This window comes from Phocoena sinus, chromosome 5, assembly GCF_008692025.1.
Source record: "Phocoena sinus isolate mPhoSin1 chromosome 5, mPhoSin1.pri, whole genome shotgun sequence".
Classification (NCBI taxonomy): Eukaryota; Metazoa; Chordata; class Mammalia; order Artiodactyla; family Phocoenidae; genus Phocoena; species Phocoena sinus.
The window spans coordinates 131,061,104-131,088,762 of NC_045767.1; positions in this window are offsets into that span (position 1 = coordinate 131,061,104).

Here is a 27,659-nt window from a genome sequence, read left to right on the forward strand (position 1 = left end):
CTGTTTAAATATTAGGAAAAATTTTAAAGTGAATATTTAAATGCATTCTCTTATATTTAAAGAGAACCATTTCTGAGGACTTAATTAAATATTATTATTTAAATGTTATGTATTTAATTAAAATATAATATTATTAAAATTGATATTATAATTGTAATATTTACAGTATAACTTGAATTTTAAAGGGAATAAAAGCTGCAAATCAGTTGTCAGCTTGACTTGCTATTTCTCTAGCTATAAAAAACAGCAGAATTATCTGGTACGTACAGTATCATTTGTACTCCTAAATCATGCTCTACCTGTTCACAGCTGCTGGTTTGCAAAAGACAAACAATTTCGATTATAACTAGGAAATTCTTGCAGAGGAATTTGGTAATTCAACAACAGAGTAAATAATTTTTTATTGAGTATCTATTATAGTATCATGCTAGCTGCTTTCACCAATGTAACACGTGAGGAAATGGTATAGCTCCCAAAGAAAACCTCAAAACAGGGGGGCCCCCTGTTCCATAGAACAAGCTATCCTCACCCACTCTGGTAAGAGGTGAGAAGGTATATCTCCGATTGGCTATGGTTCTCCAGGTCTTAAAAAAAACTCTACTTTTTCAACCTGCCCATTGTAATCCAGTGAACAGACAGCCATTTCAAGTTTGTTACAGTGTAAAAACCAGATACGATAGAAGTAAACAAGCCTATAAAAAAAGCAGTAAACAAGCCTAGAGTCTCACGTAACATTACACGAACAGATTTAAATTATTAAGCAATTCCTTCCCCATTATGATTTCCTTTCCAGTCCTCGGTATTTTTTTTTAATGAATGACCCCAAGGCCCAATAATCTGCATGAAGAAATAACCCATGTCAAGTAATTATTAAATTATGCTATTATTTTTATAATTATACTATTTTAATAATTATATATTAATTAATTAATTAATTATTCTGCAAATATTTATTGGCAAGCCTGGCTCACCCTGTGAACAATAAAATACAGACTATTTTTCAAGGGTTTACAGCCTGGAAAAGGGACGCATCAACAGTTCAAATCAAATCAGAAGGCACTAAGTAACCAAATGAGAGCTATGGTAATAATATTAGGATTTAGAAGAAGGTATGAGTACTTCCAGCTGAGGGAATCAGAGGAAAATGTACGGAGAAAGTGATCCATTTGATCGAATATGAGGAGTGTGTGCATTTTCAAAGTGCTGTTATGGATGGTCTAGGTAACGTGGAATTCAAGAACCCAGTCCTCACGGAGACAGGAAGGCCTAGACAGAGGCCTGACACTGAGCGGCCCTGGATGTCTGCTCATTGGATACACCTTGGCTATTATACCAGTGACGAAGAAACAAACAGAGGCTGAGACATCTCACAAAGGGCCCTGACTTGCAAACTAAAGAGTCTGAGATACTTACCGGGAATACTGAGTGCCTTACCCCAGTTCCCTAGATCATGGGAGGGAAATGTCTTCAACTCTGAGTTTCAAGTCAATTTCCTTTTAGCTTCATCTCAAAGCTATTGTGCGGGGTTGGGTTTTCCCCAGCTTCATTCTTCCTGAACTTTTGAATTCTTCCTGATCTAAGACTAAGCCTTTTTGGCAAGTTGCCATAGATCTTTCACACAGATCAGTTTATACTTTTGATTCTGAAAAATTTCTGTTTCCCCAACTTCCTCTAAAATTTACAAATTACAGTCACCATTTTTCCCTGAGAAATTATTTTTATGCTATCAATTTTCAAATACTTTAGATTTTCCTCTCCAAATACATTTTATCATATTCAGCCCTAGCCTTTCCCTTACCACTTCTGGTAAGTAAAAGGATATTCTGGGAACATAACTACCATCTCCTTTGACCACAGAAAGTGGGAAAGTAACAGCATAGAAAAAGGCAGAGATATAGGAGGAAACTTCACCCAACTTAGTTGCCTTCACCCACCTTCCAAAACACCCCTGGGTTCACTTTATCTTAAAGTTTGAAATAATCCTTTTGTGACCTGTCAATAAAATATACAAACAGCATATCTGAAATGCCTAATATATAAGTACAAATATAGTCAGAGATAATTAAATTCAGTTGACAACTCAAACGCACATTGTAAATATATACACGTTGAGATTCTGCCTAGAATTTAATTTTCAACCTAATTCTACAAATAACTAAACATTTTTCTACCAGATCAAGTTTGGGGTTCTCAACTCTACCCTAGGCAAGTACAATGTTGAGTCTCCAGTGTATGAGTTTATAGTTTTTTTAATCACTTACCACCATTCTTCTACTAACCTCAGCATATTCGTAAAATTAAATCACCGTCCTTTATTTTTCATTTATAGTTTCAGTCTAACTTCACACAACCTAGAAAGAAAATAGGACAAATTCAACGGACAGAAAAAAATTATAAAGATAATTTACACATCTATACAAATTTTTAAGTATCCGCATGAATCAGGCAGCTTAACTTCAGCTCTGTACAAATCTGTGGTATAAGTAGATGAAATGGCTACAAGGAGGCCACACTTTTCTCTAAGTCAAATTATACTCTCTATGATACATACCCATGCACTAAACTGGTTTCCCCCACCTGCTTGTCTGTCCCTTAGATAACACTGTCAGGACTGACATCTACTGACAGAGCAGGTTGCGCCCCAATGAGTTGATTTAAGAATGACCATGTAATTTGTTGTCTGGATTAGGACACTTTTGAGAGTAAAACTATATATATCTTTTTCATATTCTCAAAACTCTATAAATTTTTTATAAAAATAAACACTACATATCTGTCTAAACTAAGAAATATTTTAAAAACTCTTCACGTTCATTATCTGAATGTTAAAAGATACGATCACATAGTAAAGATTTAAATACATAATGAAAGATATAAACATATAATCTATGTGTGACCAGACTAGAATCAAGATGGTGGAATAGGAGGACACAGAACTCACCTCCTCACAGCAAACACATTAAAAATACATCTACACATATAACAATTCTCACTAAAAACTAACTGGAGACTAGCAAAAAGAATCCGGTACAGCCAAGGCTATAAGAAAGATCCACACAGAATCAGATAGGAAGGGAAGAGAAATGATCGGGTCAGGATCTGGCCCCTGGGAGGGGACTCAGAGGAAAAGAGAGAATACGCTGGTGGAGATCCGCCCTGGGGAGTGGGCAGTTTAAGCCACATATTGGGTGCCCCAGCCCTGGGGTCTGACAAGTGGAAGACAAGCCCTCTTGGCTGGTTGGAGAGCTGGAGGGACTAATAGGAGGGTTGTGAGAAGCCTGGACTCAGCTCATGAGATGCACATAAAGGCTTTCTTTCTCCCAAGGCAGGGCAGAGAGGGCAGACTGAAACCGTAAGGGTGGCTGACTCATCTCCCAGGACCACCACAGGGTGTGCCCCAACCTGAGCCGAGCAAATGCTCCAGTACTGCTTGCCTCACGTTGCAGCTCCACACTAGAGCAAGGGCTGCCGCAACTGAGGAAAAAGCTCGACTATGAAACACTGAAGAGGCTCATATCCTAAGTGATGTCTGAGCAGGGAGGGGGCAGCCATTACTGCTGTTGCTTAGGTGGTGCAGCAGGGGCAGTGTGGACAGCCGTCAGACCACCACAGCCCACGCACAACCCTCACACCAGCCCCCCTTGCTCTGGCACTGCTCCCCTCTGGGGCAAAGGGACTGGTACTGGGATAGGCAAGCGCACACACTTAAAGGAAACTGAGCCAGCTTGGTCCTGCACCTCAGGCTTCCTCTCTCTAGCAACTTGGGACCTGATCCTGGCCCCGATGGGGTGGCGATGGCCACTGAACAGAGGGGAAGTCCTGCCTCATACCTGGCTCTGGCTTCAGCCCCTCCATCTCCAGCCCCACATCCTACCGAGGTGATAGCTGCCAGCACACCCTGAGGAAAGATGGAACTTGCTCTCACCAGAGCCGATAGGCACATGCAGACGGTATAGGAATACTTCTACATAAGGACACCATATCAACATCAACATAGGTAACTGTTTCACCTAATTTCATAGAGACAGAAAAAGATAAGCAAAATGAGAAGACAGAGGAATTTGTCTCAATTGAAAGAGTAAGAGAAACTCCCTGAAAAAAACAACTAATAAACAGAAATAAACAATTTACCAGATAAAGAGTTCAAAGCATTAGTAATAAGAATGCTAACTGAATTAGGGAAAATAAAAGGTGAGCACACTGAGATTTTTAACAAGTAGAGAATATAATATAGAACCAGTTAGAACTGAAGAGTACAATAACTGAAATGAAAAACGCACTAGAAGGAATGAACAGCAGACTAAGTGACACAGAAGAATGCATAAGCGATCTAGACGATAGAATAATGGAAATCACCTAATCAGAACAGCAAAAAGAAAAAAACAATTTTTAATGAGAACAGTTTAGGGGATCTTTAGGATATTATCAGGCATACCAACATTCCCATTATAGGGGTTCCAGGAGAAGGAGTGAGAGGAAAAAGGGGGTCAAAAATGTATTGAATAAAATTATGGCTGAAAACTTCCCAAGCCTGAAGAAGGAAACAGATAACCAGGTTCAAGAAGCACAGAGGATCCCAAAGAAGATGAACCCAAACATATCCATACCAAGACATATCACAATTAAAGTGGTAAGAAAATAAATATAAAGAGAGAATTGTAAAGGCAGCAAAATAAAAACAAAAAGTCACATACAAGGAAACCCCCATAAGGCTATCAGCTGATTTTTCTCCAGAAACTCTGCAGACCAGAAAGTAGTGACATGATATATTTAACGTGCTGAAAGGGAAAAACCTGCAACCTAGGATACTCTACCCAGCAAGATTATCATTTAGAATTGAAGGAGAGATAAAGAACTTCTCAGGCAAGGAAAAGCTAAAAGAGTTCATTAATATTAAACCAAACCTAAAAGAAAAGTTAAAGGGTCTTCTCTAAGTGGAAAAGAAAATGCGATAACAAGAAGTACCTACAGGAGAGGAAAAAAAGTCCCACTACTAAAGGCAGATATATAGTAAAGGCTGAGGATCAGCCACTAGTTGAACCTAGTACAACGATTAAAAGACAAAAAATTGTAAAATCAAGTATAACTATAATAATTAATAAAGAGATAGACATTAAGATGTAAAATATGACATCACATACATAAAAGGTGGGAGAAAGGAATATATAAAAGGTAGATCTTTTAGAATGTGTTTGAACTTAAAGGACTACCTGTTTAAAAAAGTAGATATAGTTATAGGTCAACATATATGAACCCCATGGTAACCACAGACCAAAAATCAACAATAGATACACAAAAAGAAGACAGAAAGGAACAGAAACATACCACTAAAGAAAATTATCAAACCACAAGGGAAAAGACTAAAAGAAGAAGAAAAGGCAAAAACTACAAAAACAATTGGAAAACAAGTATTAAATGGCAATAAGTACATACCAATCAATACTTACTTTAAATGTCAATGGATTAAATGCCCCAGTCAAAAGGTGGAGCTGGATAAATAGATGGCTGACAGGATAAATAAACAAGACCCATCTATATAGGCTGCTTACAAGAGACACTCTTCAGAGCTACACAAATACACACACACACACACACACACACACACACACACACACATACACACACAGACTGAAAGTGAGGGCAAATGGAAATGTCAAGAAAGTGAGGGTAGCAATACTTATATCAGACAAAATAGACTTTAAAATGAAATCTGTAACAATGAGAAAGAAGGTCATCATATAATTTAAAATGGATCAACACAAGAAGAGGATATTAGACTTGTTAACATATATGCACCCAATATAGGAGTACCTAAGTATATAAAGCAAATATTAACAGACATAAAGGGAGAAACTGACAATAATACAATAATAGAAGGGGACTTTAACAACCCACTTACATCAAGGCACAGATCATCCAGACAGAAAAATCAGTACAGCAACAGTGGTCTTAAATGACACAATACAGCAGTTGGACTTAGTAGTTATCTAGAGGACATTCCATCCAAAAACAGCAGAATAAACAGTTTTAAGAGGGAATTTTATAGCTATACAGTATTACCTCAAGAAACAAGAAAAATCTCAAATAGTCAACCTGAACTTCCACCTAAAGGAATTAGAAAAAGAAGAACAAACAAAGCCAAAATCAGCAAAAAGGAGGAAATAATAAAGATCAGAGAGGGCATAAATAAAATAGAAACCAAAAGAACCGAAAAGGTCAATGATACCAAGTGCTTGTTCTTCAAAAAGATAAACAAAATTGACAGACTTTCAGCCAGGCTTGTCAAGAAGAAAAGAGAGAGAACATAAATAAACAAAATAAGAAATGAAAGAGGAGAAACAACCACCAATATCACAGAGATACAAAAAATCATACGAGAATACTACAAACAGTTATATGCCAACAAATTAGACAACCTAGAAAGAGTGGTCACATTTCTAGAAACATACAACCTGCCAAGACTAAATCAGGAAGAAATAGACAATGTGATCAGATTAATCAGTAATAGTGAAATTGAAGTTGTAATTAGTGAAAACAAAACAAAACAAACAAAAATACGCCCAGCAAACAGAAACCCAGGACTCAATGGCTTCATACGGGAATTCTATCAAACATATAAAGAAGAGATAATACCTATCTTTCTTAAACTATTCCAAAAAATTGAAGCAAAGGGAACACTCTCAACCTCATTCTAAGAGGCCACCACTACCCTGATATCAAAACCAGACATAGCCACTACATAAAAGGAAAATTACATGTTCAAATCACTGTTGAATATAGATGCAAAAATCCTCAACAAAATATTAGCAAACTGAATTCAACAATATATAAAAAGAATCATACACTATGATCAAGGGGGATTTATTCCAGGGATGCAAGGACAGTTCAATATTGGAAATCAATCAGTGTGATACACCACTTAGCATAATTTGTTCCAAATTTACCATGTGCACAATTCTGGGCATCACACTTACCAGGAGCTGCCATGTATTGATAGGAGCTGTGTGACTTTGAATGTTACCCTCTAAAATCCATTTTTCCCCTCTGTAGAATAGGGACCAGTAACAACACCTACCTCACAGGTTTTTTTGTGAGGCTTAAGTGACATTATGAACGTAATGGACTTATCACAGAGCCTAGCCTAAAGTATGTGCTCAATAAATGTCAGATGCTATTAGTCTTGTTACTATCATCACCACCATCACCATCATTTCCTCTCCTTTAACTCTGTAAAGAGGAAGAAGGTATGGGACAAGCTGTATGACTTAATAAATAGAATATCTGTTTTAATACTACCATAAGAATAAATGTGGGTAACAACCACCTACAATCACATTATAATTTAGAGCCATGTAACAAGACATGTTTTCACCCTGCTTTTTAAATTAAAAGCTTAATTTTTGAACTTCTTTTAAAATGCTGGATGTCTGTCTTGTTGGATGTCTGGATGTCTGGATGTCTTCTCATCACTTACGAAGCAATTTAGCCTCAATGGATACTTGTTCTACCATCTAACTACTGCAGAAATAACAGCTAAAGATGAGTTACTCTAAAACTCAATGTGGCAGTTTTGAAAGACATCTTCCAAAATGTACTTGACTATCAATCAACAACTCTATGTAGCAAACGCATCCATTTCTTTACACATATGTGCATTTTGCTACAACTTTATCCTAGAAGGTCCATCAGGAAGTTATATTGCTTAAAGTCATTCCAGAGAGGGATTATTGAGATTTCGCACAGTCAAAAGAGCAACTGTTAATGTCTTCTTTAGGGGCCATTCTTTACGGCACAAAAAAGAACTTTGTTTTCTATTGTGGATAAAACGAATTGAGAAACTCAAATCTAAAAGCGAGGCCCATCATGAATAATTTTAAAAACAAAACATAACAAGTGTTGCTGAGGATTGTGAAGAAAAGGGAGCCCTGTATACAGTTTGTAGGAATGTAAGTTGCAAGTCATTACTGAAAACAGTATGGAGGTTCCTTAAAATATTAAAAATAAAACTTATACATGAGCCAGCAACCCCACTTCTGAGTATATATCCAAAGGAATTGAAGTCAGGATCTCCGAGATAAACCTCCACCCCCAAGTTCATTAAAGCATTATTCACAATAGCCACGATAAGTAAACCACCTAAATGTCCGTTGACGGATGAATGGATAAAGAAAATGTGCTGTATAGATACAATGGGATATTATTCAGCCATAAAAAAGGAGGAAAGCCTGCCCTTTGTGACAACAGAGACAGACCTGGACACTATGCTAAGTGCAAAAAGCCAAATGCAGAAAGACAAATACTGCATGATTTCGCTTATGTCTGGAATCTGAAATAGTCAAACTTATAGAAGCAGAGGGTAGAATGATAGTTGCCAGGGTCTGGGGGAAGGGAAATGGGAAGATGTTGGTCAAAGAATACAAAGTTTTAGTTATCCAAGATAAATAAGTTCTGGAGATCTACCTTACAGCATAGAGCATATAGCTAACAATATTGCATTGTATACTTAACATTTTCTAAGAGTGTAGATCTACATTAAGCATTCTCACCACAAAAATAATTTAAATAATAACGATAATAAAGCAATAATAACAAGGGCAGGAGGAAGCTTTATGAGGTGATGGGTATGTCTCTGGCCTTGATGATGGGGATGGTTTTACAGTTGTATACTTATTCCCAAACTCATCGAGTTATATACAGTGGTTCCCCCCCTTATCTGCAGGGGATACGTTACAAGACCCCCAGTGGATGTCCAAAACGACAGATAATACCAAACCCTACGCACACTATGTTTTTTCCTACACATACATACTTATGACAAAGTTTAATTTATAAATTAGGTACAATAAGAGATTAACAACAATAACTAATAAAATATAACAATTATAACAATATACTGTAATAAAACGTATGTGAATGTGGTCTCTCTCTCAAAGTGTCTTATTGCACTGAACTCACTCTTATGAGGATATGAGATGATAAAATGCCTACATGATGAGATGAACTGAGGTTAATGACACAGGTATTGTGACGTAGTGTTAGGCTACTATTGACCTCTGACAATAAGTCAGAAGGAGGATCATCTTCTTTGGATCATTGAGCCACAGTGAGGTCAATGGTTGGATGTCAGGAGCAGAAAGATATTGATGGTTGGGGATTCTGGCAGCGACAGAGTAGGACTGCACAAGACTTCATCATACTACTCAGAAAAACATGCAATTTAAAACTTATGAAGTGTTTACTTCTGGAATTTTTTATTTTAATATTTGAGAAAAATCTGGATGGTATAGTGATTATGTGTTGTTATTAACGTGTGACAGTAAAGAAATAGCTTATTTAGAGAGGAGTAGTTTGATAAGTGAGACATGGAGTACAATGATATTAATGAAAATAGAAGATAGAATCCTCTATTTTTTACTCTGTTTGCACTGAGGCATTGAATTGTTTTTCCAGCAGATAAATGACAACTGGAGTTGACTTTTTGATAAAACAAATACAAATTATATCTTCACTTGTTAATAAAGATTCTGCTGCTACCCTTAACCTAAATAAATACGTTCATATGTTCTTTCACTAAAAATATAACAATAATTGGGCAAGGTCATAAGTGTACATATTGTCAGTCTTTTTGATTTCACCTTTAACTTTATTTAGTTGAATATAGAATACAACAATAAGTAGAGTACAAATTTCGAATGGTTCAAAATTCAAAAAATATAAAAATGTATACATGAAACTTTGTCTTCACTCCTCTATCCTTCAGCTACTCACTTCCCCACTCCCATCAGGAAAAAAAGTACTGTTACCAGTTTCTTTTTCATTCTTCCAGAAGTCTTCAAAGTATGTATAAACATGTGCATATACTTTTACTTTTTTCTTTTTGCAAAAAAAGGAGCAAGCCATATACATGATTTTGCCCTTTGATATTTTTTAACAATATATATACACATAGTTTCATCTCAATACATACAGACCGTATTCCTTTCTTTAGATGTACCATAATTTATTTAACCCAATCTGTACTACTAAAAATATTAGGGCTGTTTTCAATCTTATGACATTTCAAATTGTACAAGGAACAACCTTGTAAGTGCACATTTCACACACATGAATATTTGCAATTCTGAAGGATTTTTTCCAAAATATTTTATATAAGTATTATCAATTTACATTCTCACTATTATGCTACTATAATATATATTTACCAATTTGGTGAAGAACAATATCACAGTGATAGTATTCTCTAATTGTGAGTGAAGCTGAACATCTTTTTATGATTAAAGACCTATTTGTATTTTTTGTTAATGGCTTGTTTTTATCATTTGCCCTTTCCTATTGGATTGATGATCCTCTCATTATTGATCTGTTAAAGTCTTTTTTATATTAGGAAAACTAGACTGTCGAATGTAATAGGATGAAAATATTTCTACTAGTTGGTCATTTTTCTTTAAAGGTGTTTTACCTTGCAAAAAAATTCATTATTATTATTGTTTTTGTTGTTTTATACGATTGAATTTGTCAATCTTATTTTATATATTCTAAGTTTGGGATCCTACTTAGACAGACTTTCCCTCTCTGAGATTATTTAAAAATTTATAATTTCTTGAAGTGCTCATTGATTTCAGCTCTGCTGTTTAGTCCTCAATGCCTGTAGAACCCTTTCCAACAATATTTGAGTCTGGAGTTTCACCTGTTGTCTAGTTTTACTGAAGAAGAAATTTGCATTTAATTTTATCTTTCTTGTTTACTTCTTGTGATTTCTTTGAGAAGAAGGGAAAAGACTAACTATATGTTTCCAATTTTAAACTGAAAATCCTTTTTGAAAAAATCTTCTTTTATCCAATGTATTTCTATAAGTCAAGCCAAATCCTTTGTAGAATGACAATATAAGTGCACAAACACAATTATTTTGATATATATACAGTTTTTTTAATAGCACTCAGTTTTCTTTGACCAAAAAACATGATGATTTTTTAGAATGTCTTGTTTTAAGGCATTGTCCTTCTAAGATTAAGTTGCATATAACAAATTATAAATATATACATAAACTTTTGCATAGAATTTCAGGAGGTTCAAGAACTCTTCAGAATTCCTAATGCCTATCCTGACCTATTTTGTGATTAAGAAGGGAGCTGAATGTGAGAGTTTAACACTCAAAACAGAAAACCTTTTATGATGAAGGAGAAAAACTTGCCTTTGCTGTCACCACCAAAGTGTGGAAATTAAAATACACAACGAGATCAGACCTATTTTAATGATCCATCACAAATATTAGTTAAATAGTTATTTATTTTGAAATGATCATGGTACATATGATTCAACCTAAAACATTACTATTTCCAAACATGAATCTGAATGAGCTCAGCAAGTATATACTCAACACAGTTTTAAACAGACGACTGACTTATCTTTAAAATCTTTGGTTAATGTAGCAAGTCGACTGCTGTTAAATTTCTTTATAGATAAAAGTCTAGCCAGACTGTTGAGAAGGTACAGTAATGTCACGGAAAATAAAATTTAGGTACAAAATATAACAGGATGTTAAAATGGCACTTCATCTGCTCCAGTTTTACATCGGGCCCAAAGGGAAAATAGAACCATTTATGCCACCTGCTCTCCATTTCAAAGCATCCCGCTAAATCATTTACGTAGGATATGCAGAAGAGGTAATCCAAAATATTTTTGCATTTGTTGGCCCATTACCTAATTTAGGGATATGTAAGTAGTTGAATAAACCTAATAAATAAGAGAGTTTCTTTAGCACAAGTTATCCAAATAGAGCGGCATTTTACCCACCCCCCACCCTTGGGGTAGGGAAGAGAGCGCTTCTTCCTCACCTCAAGGCTACTGAATGGATCGACCAAGGTACCGATGAGAGAACTGAATGTCTGACTACTAAAGTTTGGAGAACATAAACATTTTTTGAAACGTATACTTTAATAAGTATAAAGTATATAAACAATCAGATAAGCTTGTGGAGAAGCTGACCAAGATACATAAATTAGGAGATACGAGTGTCCATCTAAATTTTCTACTTCATTCTTTTTTTTTTTTTTTTTTTTACAGAATATTTATTAAAGTTGTTTAATGTTCAATTTCTCATTTGTCATCCTGGAAGTCCTTTATTGTAAAGATTCTTCTTTGTCTGATTAAACAAACAGCAGCCACGCTGTCAGTGATTATTCTGGACCTCCACGTTGGATAAATTCAATTTCTTCTTGAGATACAAGTTTCCTCCTGTACTTCTGAGGTAAAGTTTTTATTATCTCTGCAGTGTCTGGTGGACCCTGATGCATCAGCCAGTCTGGCGAATTACTTCCCTTAGAAAGCTGTGAAATTGAAGAAGAGTGAGATGGTCGTCCTGCTGGTCCCAGAACTTCTGACACATTGGCTTTAGGATTGTCTCTTCCGTCAGGGAACTTATTAATGGAGTGTGTGGCTTGACTACCCGAAGACATTCCAAAGGGAATGTCTGAACCTGGGTCTGCAGAGTGAAGAAAGCAGGCTATGTTTTCCATCACTGGTAGGTCAGAGAGGCATGGTTCCTATGTTTGAGAAGCAGATTTTGGAGGAAAGAGCCACACAAAGATCATTTGAGGGGAACACCCTCTTCAGGAGGGTTTGCTGCCAAGAACAAGGAGCCTTTAGCAGGAAGACATCAGAGATACTGTCCAATAAAGAAATAGCCGGGCGGTCAGGGGAATGTAGGAAACAACTGCAGGAGAAACAAACCTCACAGCACAAGAGTTGAATCTAGGCGTTTTTGTTTGTTTGGTTTTTGTTTTTCTTCAAAGGGAGAATATCTAAAACACTCACAAAAATATTTCAGGAGAAAAAGAATGAACATTGGGAATCTGCCATACTCAGAGGGCACCAAATACCAAGTTACATCTGCCTCTGCCAACTAGGATTTTTTCCATTCCTTCTTTGCTCCCTCCAGAACCAACTCAGGAAGTTGCAGTGGCAGCCTACTGGGAAAGTGATGTTGAGAAGAGCTGGAACAAGGTGGGGGAGTGGAGAAGTGGCCATACTCTCCTCCTTCCCTGTGATGGTTAATTTTATATGCCAACTTGGCTGGACTAAGGGATGCCCAGATAGCTAACACACATTATTTCTGGATGTGTCTGTGACGTTGTTTCCAGAAGAAATTAGCATTTGAATCAGACTGGGTCAAGATCACCCTTACTAATACGGGTGGGCATCATGCATCTGTTGAGAGCCTGAATAATAGAGCAAAAAGTCAGAGGAGGGGCGGATCTGCTCTCTTTGCTTGGCCTGGGACATCTATTTTCTCCTCCCCCTGGACATCAGTGCTCCTGGTTATTAGGCCTTCTGATTCAGACTGAATTACACCACTGGCTTTCCCAGCTTGCAGACCACAGATACTGGGACTTCTCAGCTTCAATAACTGCAGGAGCCAATTCCTATTATACATTTCCCCATCTCTCTCTCTCTCTGTCTCTGTCTCTCTCTGTCTCTCTGTCTCTCTCCCTCCCTGTCTCTCTGTCTCTCTGTCTCTCTGTCTCTCTCTCTCTCTCTCTCCCTCCCTGTTCTATAACCATGACTAATACACCTGCTAAACACTTCCTAGGTTGAAGCAGCATGACTGTCCATGGTATGAAAAAAGGCTTTAATTTATATGAAGCACAGAGATTGGATCATTAAAAGAAGCTGGGCATCTCATTTGCAATTCTGAGTCTGAATGGATGATCAGAATTTAGTGAGATCAACAGAAACTTTCTTCCAAAACATAATAAATAGCATATGCAGGTTTCATTCATCTCCTCCTCACACCTATGGTGAGGGAGAGACTCCTGCCCTAGAGTTATGTGGATGACTGAACAGACAACACCCACCACTAGCCAGATGAGACTGACAGTATTTTCTTAGTCACATAAACTACACAAGCCAGGTGAAGAGGACATCACATGCCATGCAGGGCCACATGGGGGTTGCTCTTGGGAACAAATCAATAAGCAGGGGCTGTAGGGGGCAGGCTTTGTAGTAACAAGAGGCTGAGGTGGCCCTTGGCTTGTCTGAATAATTTCTTGCACTGGCTGGGAACTGAAGCCTGCTACTTCAGGACTGAACCAGGTCTTGTGATAAGAGGTCTGTTAGACTAGGGTTCTTTATCTGCAGGAGCAGGGGGGAAGGGGAACTTGTGGTTAGGTCATTCAAAGCTCTCCCAATTTTACAGATGTCAAGGCAACGTTAACACCGAGTCTTAATTTCAGCCTTACACCACAGTGTAAAAGGGCCAGAGAGAAGACACTATATATTTAGGGTCTAATTAGTATTTTGGAATGCAGAGCACAGAAATAGAAAGGTTTGAAGGAGACTGGAGAAATAAGCTGGGACCAGAACCTAGAGTCTCAAATGCCCTGCTACAGAGTTTTTCCCTGTAAGGGCAAAGGGAGAGCATTAAAGAGTCTTAAACAGAGTAACATCGTGAGATTCGTGTTTTGTTTAGAAGCCTCTCTAGCTGTAACAAAGTGAATGTTTGGGAGTAGGGCACAATTCCAAAGGTAGGTAGACAAATTAGGAGGCTGTTGGAGTGTCTAAGAGACTGAAATGTACCAAAAGTAATTTTGGGAATAGAAAGATATGGATGGATCTCAGAAACTTAAGCAGAAGGAAAAATTAAGCTTTCTGGATTTGGCACTAGATAAATGATATGTCTTTCACTGTAGTAAGGAAAACCAGATAGGCACAATTTAGAAATGCAAATGTTCTAGCCACAAAAGTATGATAAATTAATCATACAGTAGGAAGATGAGAGTAATTTGTATACATTTTAATGGTAGACTTTTCCACTTCCTGTGTTTATGGATTATTAAAAGTATAATGCATTAGAATCAATATCTCAGTAACATATATCAATCAACAAATATTGTCAACATACCCACTAGATATTAAAGATAGTACTCTCAAAGAATTTTTACTAGTTGAGTATGTTGAGACCAAACTCATAAAAGAACCAGTAGCACATTGTGGTATTTGCTAAGTACCAAATGATCAAAATGGAAAATAAGTTTTTATGAAAGTATTCAAAAATGTCTGTAATACCAGTGAAAACTTCTCTCAAACACAAAATTTTAAATGTCATTGTTTTATCTAGAAGTTCTGCTTCTAGAAATTTATGCTAGGAAAATGGTAAAGAAATTATGAATAAAAAACGTGAGATAAAAGAAGTGATAGGGCTTCCCTGGTGGCGCAGTGGTTGAGAGTCCGCCTGCCGATGCAGGGGACACGGGTTTCGTGCCCCGGTCTGGGAGGATCCCACATGCCGCGGAGCGGCTGGGCCCGTGAGCCATGGCCGCTGAGCCTGCGCGTCCGGAGCCTGTCCTCCGCAACGGGAGAGGCCACAACAGTGAGAGGCCCGCGTAACGCATAAAAAAAAAAAAAAAAAAAAAAAAAAAAAAAGAAGTGATAAACAGCGAAGTTAATGCTTTCTCTAAGGTTTTTGCTTATAGAATGCAACATGCTATCTTCTTTTTGATCATGCTTGGGGTCAAAAGAACACCCCTCTGAAGATTAAACAAAAGACCCAATTAGGCACTTGAGATGTCTTCCCATCAATTCCTCCTCTTTCCTTTTTACTTCATCCTCTAGGGCTGAAATCAGTCGAGATACAAGAAAAGAATGAAGACAGGTTGACAGTGCTATCATTAATTGCCTATGGCTTCCTCACTGTGTTTAATACTGATTTTTTTTTTTTTGGTTAACGACCTCACCTTTAGTCTGCTTCCCCATAGTTCAAAAACAACCATGTTCTATCCCTTTATAATATATCATTGACAAGACTTCCTGATCTTAAAAAGTCAAAAAAAAAATGTTTACTTTTGGATGCAGCCTTAAAAAAATACGACTGATAAAAAAGTCATCTTTGGGCTTCCATGGTGGCGCAGTGGTTGAGAGTCCCGCCCTGCCGATGCAGGGGACACGGGGTTCGTGCCCCAGTCCGGGAAAATCCCCATGCCGCCGAGCGGCTGGGCCCGGTGAGCCATTGCCGCTGAGCCTGCGCGTCCGGAGCCTGGGCTCCGCAACGGGAGAGACCACAACAGTAGATGGGCTCGCGTACCACAAAAAAAAAAAAACAAAAAAAAAGCGCCATCTTTTTACTTAGAAGTTCCTGCCTCTAGAAATTTTATGCTAGAGACCATAGGTGAAGAAATCATGACTATGTGTGCATAGAATTGTGCTCTTTGAGTTTAATAGTGAAAACAAAGCCATCACCTATATTAACATCAAAATAGTTTGGTTATATAATAACAGCATAACTACACAACAGAATATTATGCCACCATAAAAGTAGAACTGAAAATATTACAAAAAAAGACATAGACAATATATTACTACATCGAAGAGCAGCTAATAGGAGAGTATTACAGCATGACGCTCTCTATCTATAGGCATAAGGAATTCAGAAAGGAATTACCCAACAGGTTAACAGTAGTTATCCTGAAGAATGTGGGATTGCAGGGTACTTTCACTTCCTCTCTACCATCTGAAATTTTAGAATGATAATACATTATCTGAAAAACAAATATGTATTACGAAAGGACTTCCATTGTTGTCTTGTGAGGAGCTTTCTGGACAACACTTCTTCAGACAGGGAAAATCATATGGCCCGAATGATGTAAAAACTCTCGCTTCTGTGGTGCATACTGACTCCTACTACTCAATGCCTCCCATTTTCCAGCAACTAGAATGAAAACTGATACACTTGTCACTTTGATGGGGTTTGTTGTTTGGCCAACTCATGACCACTTTAATGTTCATTTTTCTAGTTTTGCATAATGATGAATTATAAAAAAGTATCTGGCCATTTAAGAGCAAACCCCAAATAGGGCTTCACTATTTTTACTAAAGGTAAAACAGTCTCATCAATAAAGCCAAATTCAAAATTACAGAACCATCTTTAATTTTTCTTTGCTTCTTATATCAAATCTCTAACAAAAGCCACCCATCTTCTCGCCATTCCTTTCTATTCTTTAGAACAGGGGTCAGTAAACTTTTCCATAAAAAAAGGACCAGGTAGGGAAATAGCTTAGCACAGAAACAATGCTTAGATCTTAAACGCACTTTGCTAAGGTGAAAAGAAGTCCGACATAAAAAGGCTCATTTTGCACAATTCCTGTATATATAGCACTCTGGAAAAGGCAAAACTGTAGGGACAGAAAAGAAGATTAGTGGTTGCCAGTGACAAAGGTGTAAAGAGAAAGGTGATATCAATGAACACTAGGGAACTTGGGGCACGGAGTGGGGTGAGAAAACTTCTGTACGGAATTGTGGGGATAAATACATGAGTCATCACAGTTGTCAAAACTCAAAGAACTGTACATCGCAGAGTGAATTTTACTGCATGTTAACTTTTAAAAATCAGATCAAACAGGATGTGTGGAGGGATGCAGATGTGACGAAAATCTAGATGTATTTCAAAGGATTACATAATCACAAAAAGTTGCTGACCCCAAACAACTTTGGCAAACAGTTTCCTGAGTTAAAACACAAAAAGAAATATAACATTAACTCTACGCTCTAGCTTAGGGCTTGGCAAACTTTTTCAATAAAGGACTTGACAGTAAATATGTTCCGCTTGGCAAGCAAGGATCTCTGTCACCACTATTTAACTGTGTAGCTGGAACACAGAAGCAGCCACAGACAATACGTAAACAAATGAGCGTGGCTGTGTTCCAAATAAAACTTTATTTATTAAACAGGTGCTGGTTGGATTTGGCCTGTGAGCTGTACTTGCCAATCTCTGCTAGAGTTGGTAAATTTATTCCTCACAAGGGTATGCCTAACAATTCTAAACTACTTACTTTTATGCTAGGGTTGAACTAATAAATATACTGTAGAAACTGACAGTTGGCTTTCTCACTGCCAAGGAAGAAGTTACAAACAAGGAAAGCGTAAATGCTAGAATGAACCACGTGGTACTGGATTGGAGATGGGGTATTCAAATGGATTCGTGATTTTTTAATACCTACAAATATAATAGGAATAAATAGGTAGACGTGTTTACAGACATGAGTTACGGTACATATATTCCCCAGTTCCATCCACTTAGGAGGTGCCAGAAGAAGTGTCACCCCAGCAGCAATGAGCTTGGTTTCTAAATATCATTCTCTAATAAAAGGAACCGGGGCTCCTTGTAAAACTGGTTTATACCAGGGCTGGGGTAGGGAAAACACTGGATAATCCTGGAGCGGTATGTGATGCCAGGAAGGAAGGAAGTGATTAAAAATAAATAATAAAAGATCAAGACATAGTGAAAGGGCCTAATAAAAGCTCCAATAGCCAATATTAGAACTTTTCAAAAACAAAATAAGTACAGTAGTATTGGATCGTAACCCAAAGAATGAAATACATATCCACACTGATATTAACACCCGCCCCCAAAGTGAACACATAAACAAACAATAAATGGGAGAAAGGGACTAGTCTTCTTTACAAAAGATTTCCAATTAAAGATGTAGAAGGAATGAGGAAAATCAACATTAGAGAGCACCAACAGCAAACAACTGCTTCAGACAGGACAGGTTAAACACCTACCACACTGGTTCATAATGCCTATGCAATTGGAATTATACTTAAGATACTACCTTATAGCTAAGATATATTTTCTAAGTGCACTCCATTTGTTATTTTGGGCTTAGGGGAAAAGAACATATGACAACTGCTTTCAGGGTCCAGTTCTGAGAAATTAGATAGATATAAGAACAATCAAAGATAATGGCCTGCTCCCCCTGGTGTATATCAGCAGAAGACTCAAGCCTCTGTGAGAAGCCCATTGTTTGACTTGACTCCAGCTCAGCCCAGAAGCAATAACAACTTTACTGCAGGGAGGCTCCCAGCTAGGTAAGTCTAAATAAATCCCAGATCTCTATGTGCTGCATATGTTGTCCACATACTCCAAAGATACAGGAGTATGAGAGGACCAATAAGCCAACAAAAGGCTTGGGGGGTCATGCGAAAATATTCCAGGATTTCAACACTGCAGGGCAAATGACTGGGACCATTGACTTCAGAGCAGGTGCCAGCACAATGTCTCAAAAACGCCACACAGAATGGTCACATCCCAGCGGATACCAGTCAGGGGCTAGGATAAGATTCCACGCTTCACAGAACATCAGCGAGGATTCATATAATTCAATATGCTTCCACAAGGTTCCCGCAAGGTTACTTAGAAATTATCTGGAATTAGAGCAGCGGGGGAGAAGAAGGAAATTTAAAAGACTGAAAACTTACACCAAAAAGCTTGAAACAAGCCAAAGAGCTTACTTATGCTGGAAGAGATGGAGAGATCATTATATTCTAAAGTGGGTTTTTAAAAAAATAAATATACCTTTAAACGGACCTAACAGTATGAAACGCATGGTAAATATAAAATTGCTTTGATTTTAATGTTAACTTATTGAATACACGTGTAATGATTCTTTTTTTTTTTTTTTTTTTTTTTTTTGCGGTACGCGGGCCTCTCACTGTTGTGGCCTCTCCCGTTGCGGAGCACAGGCTCCGGACGCGCAGGCTCAGTGGCCATGGCTCACGGGCCCAGCCGCTCCGCGGCATGTGGGATCTTCCCGGACCGGGGCACGAACCCGTGTTCCCTGCATTGGCAGGCGGACTCCCAACCACTGCACCACCAGGGAAGCCCAATTCTTTTTTTTTATAACTGAATTGTTGGCCGTGCCGCACGGCTTGCGGGATCTTAGCTCCCAGGGATTGAACCCAGGCCCTCGGCAGTGAAAGCCCAGAGGTCCTAAACCACTGGGACCGCCAGGGAATTCCCAAAAGTGGGGTGCTTTGTAAAAAATAAAGTTGCATTTTATTTGTACGTGTGTAAGCAATTACTAAATTAGTAATACCTGTTTACTTTTATGTACCATTAGACTGAAAGTTCTATAGAAATGGGAACTGCATCTTTTTTGGGTTTTTTTTAACCATTGTATGCCTAGCATGGTAAAAGGTATTTGATAAATATTCATCATACGAGTGAATGAAAGAATGAATAAGGTACTGCCCTGGAGCTCAAGACCTGGAAAGGCAAGCAGACATGTAAACAGATATTTAAGATAAACACTAATGAAAGCTATGATACTAATCAGGCATCTCTGCCTGTGAGGGACAAAGAATACTTGAGAGAGGAGGGGTGTAGATCTTGAAGGGTTAGCAGGGGTTTGGACAAGGATCTTCTGAACCACAGAGAAACTTGGAAACTTTCTTGAGGTTAAAACCATTGATTTTATACTTCTTAGTATTTCCTCTGAGACCTAGCACAGTAACAGACATTCAGTAAATGCACTGATTTTAGTTTCAGTTTGCAATCCATTAGTCAAAAGAAATTGCCATTGCCTAAAACATATTTCCAACTGATGATGTTGGATGGAATGCTTTTTGTAAGCTAAACTGACCACTACAGTGGTCTTATGTAATGAGGTTTATTTATTAAATTTCCTGCCATGGGATCAAATCAAATAATGATCATGGATAAACACATAAGTAAACTGACGGTTTTTTTTTTTTTTTTTTGCTTTTTTGGTTTAAATATATACAAGTTTAATAATGATGCAATTTACCAAATCTCTAGGTTGGATTCTCTGAGCAAGTCTTCTGTGTTTTTCATTTGAATTTCTCTACCTACTTTATTAAAGTGTAATTGTATTTCTGTAAAAAAATACTGAGCTTTAAATGTTATAAAAGGTTAATTTGACTTCTTTTATATCACCATTTTGAATCTTCTTACTCTCAATGAATCAAAAATATGTAACGCAAAATAGAGAGAGGCAAAGAGAGGGAGGGAGAGAGAACTTCAATTAGGGGCACATACTGATCACGACTGAATCAGATTTCCAGCAGATTTCAGGATAAAATCATAAACTTATGAAATTCAAATTATACTTCCGGAGGCAACCTGAGAAATCATCTACTCAATTCGTTTGTTTTACATATAGACTTATTAAACTAGAAACTGGACTCTAGTCAATAACCAGAGAAGTATCCTAAATGTCTTGATTTGAATTATTATTTTAATAACAACTTTATTGGGATATAATTGACATACCATAAAATTAACTGTTTTAAAGTATACAATAGGGTTAACAGATTAACAGAGTTGCACAACCATCACCAATATCTAATTTTAGACCACTTTCATCTCCCCCAAAAGGAACCCAGCACCCGTTATGAGGCATGTTACATTCCACCTTCTCCCAGCTGCTACCAACCTAATCTACTTTCTATCTCTATAGATTGGCCTATTCTGCATTTCATATAACTTTAATAGTACAATATGTGGCCTTTGTGGCTGGATTATTTCACTTATCATAATGTTTTTAAGGTTTATCCATGTTGTAGCATATAATAGTACTTCATTCTTTTTTTGCTAAATAATATTCCATTTTATGGATATGCCACATTTTATCTATCCATTCATCACTTGAGAGACATTTGGGTTGTTTCTACTGTTTGGCTACTAGGAATAATGCTGCTATGAACATCTGTCTACAAGTTTGTGTTTGGACATATAATTTTAACCTTGAGTATATACCTAGCCATGGAATTGCTAAGTCATATAGAAAAGAAACTCTAGGTTAAAATTTTGAGGAACCGCCAAAGTGTTTTCCAAAGTGGCTGAAGCATTTTAAAATCCCACCAGCCATGCACGATGGTTTTAATTCCTCTGTGTTCTTGTCAACACTTATTATCTTCTGTCTTTCTTAATATAGTCATCCTAGTGGATATGAAGTGGTATCTTCTTGTTTTGATTTGTGTTTCCCTCATGGCTAACGATGTTGAGCATATTTTCATGTGTTTATTGTCCATCTGTTTATCTTCTTTGGAGAAATATTTATTCAAATCTATTCTCCATTTTTTAAATTGATGTTATGCACTGAATGTTTGTGACCTGCCCCCTGCCCCATATTCAGATGTTGAAATCCTAACCACAATGTGATAGCAGTAGGAGGTAGGGCTTTGGGGAGTCAATTTGGTCATGAGGGTAGAGATCTCATAGATGGGATCAGTGACCTTACAAAAGACTCCAGACTCTTGCTCTCTTTCTTCTGTGTAAGGATGTGTGAAGTCAGCTGTCTGCAACTTGTAATAGAGCTCTCACCAGAACCCAACCACGCTGGCACTCCGATGTCAGACTTGCAGCTTCCAGAACTCTGAGAAATAAATTTCTGTTGTTTATAAGTGGTACTTTGTTATAGCAGCCCAAACTGACTAAGACAGTGGGATTGTCTTTTTAATTACTGAGATGTAAAAGTTTTTTTTATACATTCTGGATACCAGTCCCTTATCAGATACATGACTTGCTAATATTTTCTCCCACTCTGTGGGTTGCTTCTCACTTTCTTGATTGTTTCCTTTGAAGCACAAAATTTTAAGTTTTGACAAAGTCCATTTATCTTTTGTTTTTTGGTCACTTGTGTTTTTGGTGTTATATCTAAGACACCATTGCCTAACTCAAGGTTGCAAAGATCTATTTTGACATTTACCTCTTAGAGTTGTATAGTTTTAGCACTACGACACATTTTTCAGTTAATTTTGTAAATGGTGTGAGGCAGGGTTTCAGCATCATTCTTTTACATGTGGATATCCAGTTGTCTCATTTGTTGAAAAGACTATTCTTTCCCCTAATGAATTGTCTGGGCACACTGGTTGAAAAGTAATTGACCATAAATGTAAGGGTTTATTTCTGTACTCTCAATTCTATTTCATTAATTTAGGATTGAATTTATGATAATTCTTCTGCTAGTACCTGATCCCACAATGTTTATTTTCTTACCAAACTACTATAAAATTAAATTCAATCCTCAAAATCAGCAGAAGTCACTTCTTCCCCTGTTTTTGGTACTAGGGTCCAGAAAGAGTATTGAGAAGTCCAGCACAAAGAAGCTCATTGTGCCTTTCTCTCTTTATTTTCACCTTCCTTCACTTTTCTTTGGTCATCTAAGCTATCTAAAGCCAAACTGCCTTATTCAGTGTACAAATTGGTTATAGTTGCTTTTCCTTGTCTCCTTTTCCTTCTCCATCCCATTCCCCTCCCCCTCCCCATTTTGCTGCTTCTTTCTTCTCCTTCTTCCTTTTCCTCTTCTTCTTCCTCTTCCTCTTCTTCTTTACCTTTGTTCATGTGATTTCTTCATAAACTCAATTAGAAAGAAGTTCTACCACATTTTATTTTAAGAATTGGTATTTGATATTGTGGGCAAACTCAATTTATAATTTGTAAAGGGAATAAAATTGTTTGTGTAGAAATAGCATCTTTTAATGTTTATAATTCCAACTTCAATCTAACAAATAGTGGATATATATTTTTGTACCTCTGATCAGGACAAATACAGGTTGGTCAATGTGAGTGCATAAATGCCCTGGCTGCTGAGGTACAAATGTTTTTCTTCTAGTTTTGAGATTGTTGTTGTCAGTGGTGATGGTAGTGGTGGTGTTGGTGGTGGTTAAAAATAGCTCTTTATATGGCCTGTTTTGTTACATGTAGATTCCAAACTGTTCAAAGCTGCAGACTTGATAACTCACATTCCCTGAGGACAGTTACTTGGTAAGTATCAGCTTTTGTAAATCTATTTGTATTTCCTTCCTTTGGTGTCAGCTATATATCAATATTAAAAAGAGAAGAGAGAAAAGCAAGATTTTCTGTGAAAGATTTAAATTTTAAATCTAACATAATTAAAAGAGAGCTCAAAAAGCCTGAATATTTATTATTATGATTATTGCTATAATGACAATCAATGAAGAATACTTAATGTCCAACTACTATTCTTTAAATACTTCTAAAAGATTCCAAAGCTCCTAAAAAAACTATATGAATTAATTCATTAGCCTAAAAATTATTTAATGAGGTCCAATGTAGCTGGTATTGTGTTAAACATACAGAGATCATAAAGATAAATGAGGCCCAGTCCCTCATATGAAATACTTGATAATCTGGTAGAAAAGAAAAACTGATGCTTTAAAAACCATAATACAAGTGATGCAGATTATTTAAAGGGTACAATAAGAATTAAGGGGATTGATACAAAGTAGAATTGTTTCTGGAGCAAGTGAAAGATATCAGGAAACATTTCATGGAGGAAGTAATTTAGAGTTTAGAATTCATTTCACTTCCCCTCTAAAACACACTGCCTGTAAATCAAAGCTCTTCTCATTCATTCCAAAATTCCTTCATCCTTCTCTCTCTTTCTCTCCCACCATCTCTTCCACCTCTCTTCCTCTCTCCCTTTCTCCACATTTCTTATTTGCCAGGAACCAGTTTGGAGTAGAGAGGAGACTAACAGGGTGTAGGGACTGGAATAAGCTGAGAGAGTATTTGTAGTGATGGTGACATATCTATGTTGACATGAATATCATCATCTTTAAGTCATTATAATTTTAGCATGATAGTACTTCATTGAAGACAATGATGATTTTTAAAATTATGTCATACAAACTGAAAAATCCCATGGGCTGCATTTTTGTCTCTCCTAAGCTTCCCATCTCAGTGGAATTCTTTTTTAACATCTTTATTGGAGTATAATTGCTTTACACTGATGTGTTAGTTTCTGCTGTATAACAAAGTGAATCAGCTATACATATACATACATCCCTATATCTCTCGCTCTTGGGTCTCCCTCCCACCCTCGCTATCCCAACCCTCTAGGTGGAAACAAAGCACTGAGCTGATCTTCCTGTGCTATGTGCTGCTTCCCACTAGCGATCTATTATACATTTGGAAGTGTATATATGTCCATGACACTCTCTCACTTCGTCCCAGCTTACCATTCCCGTTTCCCATGTCCTCAAGTCCATTCACTATGTCTGTCTCTTTATTCCTCTACTGCCCCTAGGTTCTTCAGGACCTTTTTTTAAGACTCCATATATATGTGTTAGCATACAGTATTTGTTTTTCTCTTTCTGACTTATTTCACTCTTTATGACAGTCTCTAGGTCTATCCACCTCACTACAAGTAACTCAATTTCATTTCTTTTTATGGCTGTGTAATATTCCATTGTATATATGTGCCACATCTTCTTTATCCATTCATCTGTCGATGGACACTTAGGTTGCTTCCATGTCCTGGCTGTTGTACATAGAGCTGCAATGAACATTGTGCTACATGACTCTTTTTGAATTATGGTTTTCTCAGGATATATGCCCAGTAGTGGGATTGCTGGGTCGTACGGTAGTTCTATTTGTAGTTTTTTAAGGAAACTCCATACTGTTCTCCATAGTGGCTGTAACCATTTACATGGTTACATGTAAATGTAACCATGCAAGAGGGTTCCCTTTTCTCCACACCCTCTCCAGCATTTATTGCTTGTAGATTTTTTGATGATGGCCATTCTGACTGCTGTGAGGTGATACCTCCTTGCAGTTTTCATTTGCATTTCCCTAATGATTAGTGGTGTTGAGCATCCTTTCATATGTTTGCTGGCAATCTGTATAACTTCTTTGGGGAAATGTATATTTAGGTCTTCTGCCCATTTTTGGATTGGGTTACTTGTGTTTTTGATTTTGAGCTACATGAGCTGCTTGTATATTTTGGAGATTAATCATCTGTCAGTTACTTCCTTTGCAAATATTTTCTCCCATTCTGAGGGCTGTCTTTTTGTCTCCTTTATGGTTTCCTTTGCTGTGCAAAAGCTTTTAAGTTTCATAAGGTGCCATTGGTTTATTTTTGTTTTTATTTCCATTTCTCTAGGAGGTGGGTCAAAAAGGATCTTGCATTTATGTCATGGAGTGTTCTGCCTATGTTTTCCCCTAAGAGTTTTGTAGTGTCTGGCCTTACATTTACGTCTTTAATCCATTTTGAGTTTATTTTTGCGTATGGTGTTAGGGAGTGTTCTAATTTCATTCCTTTACATGTAGCTGTCCAGTTTTTCCAGCACCACTTATTGAAGAGGTTGTCTTTTCTCCATTGTATATTCTTGCCTCCTTTATCAAAGATAAGGTGACCATATGTGTGTGGGTTTATCTCTGGGCCTTCTATCCTGTTTGATTGATCTATATTTCTGTTTTTGTGACAGTACCATACTGCCTTGATTACTGTAGCTTGGTAGTATAGTCTGAAGTCCAGGAGCCTGATTCCTCCAACTCTGTTTTTCTTTCTCAAGATTGCTTTGCCTATTCAGGGTGTTTTGTGTTTCGATACAAATTGTGAAATTTTTGTTCTAGTTCTGCAAAAAATGCCACTGGTAGTTTGATTGGGATTGCATTGAATCTGTAGATTGCTTTGGGTAGTAGAGTCATTTTCACAATGTTGATTCTTCCAATCCAAGAACATGGTATATCTCTCCATCTGTTTGTATCATCTTTAATTTCTTTCATCAGTGTCTTATAGTTTTCTGCATACAGGTCTTTTGTCTCCTTAGGTACGTTTATTCCTAGGTATTTTATTCCTTTTGTTGCAATGGTAAAGGGAAGTGTTTCCTTAATTTCTCTTTCAGATTTTTCATCATTATTGTATAGGCATGCCAGAGATTTCTGTGCATTAATTTTGTATCCTGCTACTTTACCAAATTCATTGATTAGCTTTAGTAGTTTTCTGGTAGCATCTTTAGGATTCTCTATGTATAGTATCATGTCACCTGCAAACAGTGACAGCTTTACTTCTTCTTTTCTGATTTGGATTCCTTTTATTTCCTTTTCTTCTCTGATTGCTGTGGCTAAAACTTCCAAAACTATGTTGAATAATAGTGGTGAGAGTGGACAACCTTGTCTTGTTCCTGATCTTAGTGGACATGGTTTCAGTTTTTCACCATTGAAAACAATGTTGGCTGTGGCTTTGTTATATATAGCCTTTATTACATTGAGATAAGTTCCCTCTATGACTACTTTCTGGAGGGTTTTTACCATAAATCGCTGTTGAATTGTGTCGAAAGCTTTGTCTGCATCTATTGAGATGATCATATGGTTTCTCTCCTTCAGTTTGTTAATATGGTTTATCATATTAATTGATTTGCGTATATTGAAGAATCCTTGCATTCCTGGGATAAACCCCACTTGATCATGGTGTATGATCCTTTTAATGTGCTACTGGATCCTGTTTGCTAGTACTAGGTTGAGGATTTTTGCATCTATGTTCATCAGTGATATTTGCCTGTTGTTTTCTTTTTTGTGATATCTTTGTCTGGTTTTGGTATCAGAGTGATGGTGGCCTCATAGAATGAGTTTGGAAATGTTCCTCCCTCTGCTATATTTTGGAAGAGTTTGAGAAGGATGGGTGTTAGCTCTTCTCTAAATGTTTGACAGAATTTGCCTGGAAAGCCATCTGGTCCTGGGCTTATGTTTGTTGGAAGATTTTTAATCACAGTTTCAATTTCAGTGCTTGTGATTGGTCTCTTTATATATTCTTTTTCTTCCTGGTTCAGTCTCGGAAGGTTGTGCTTTTCTAAGAATTTGTCCATTTTTTCCAGGTTGGCCATTTTATTGCCATATAGTTGCTTGCAGTAATCTCTCATGTTCCTTTGTATTTCTGCAGCGTCAGTTGTTACTTCTCCTTTTTCATTTCTACTTCTATTGATTTGAGTCTTCTCCCTTTTTTTCTTGATGAGTCTGGCTAATGGTTTATCAATTTTGTTTATCTTCTCAAAGAACCAGCTTTTAGTTTTATTGATTATTGCTATTGTTTCCTTCATTTCTTTTTCATTTAGTTCTGATC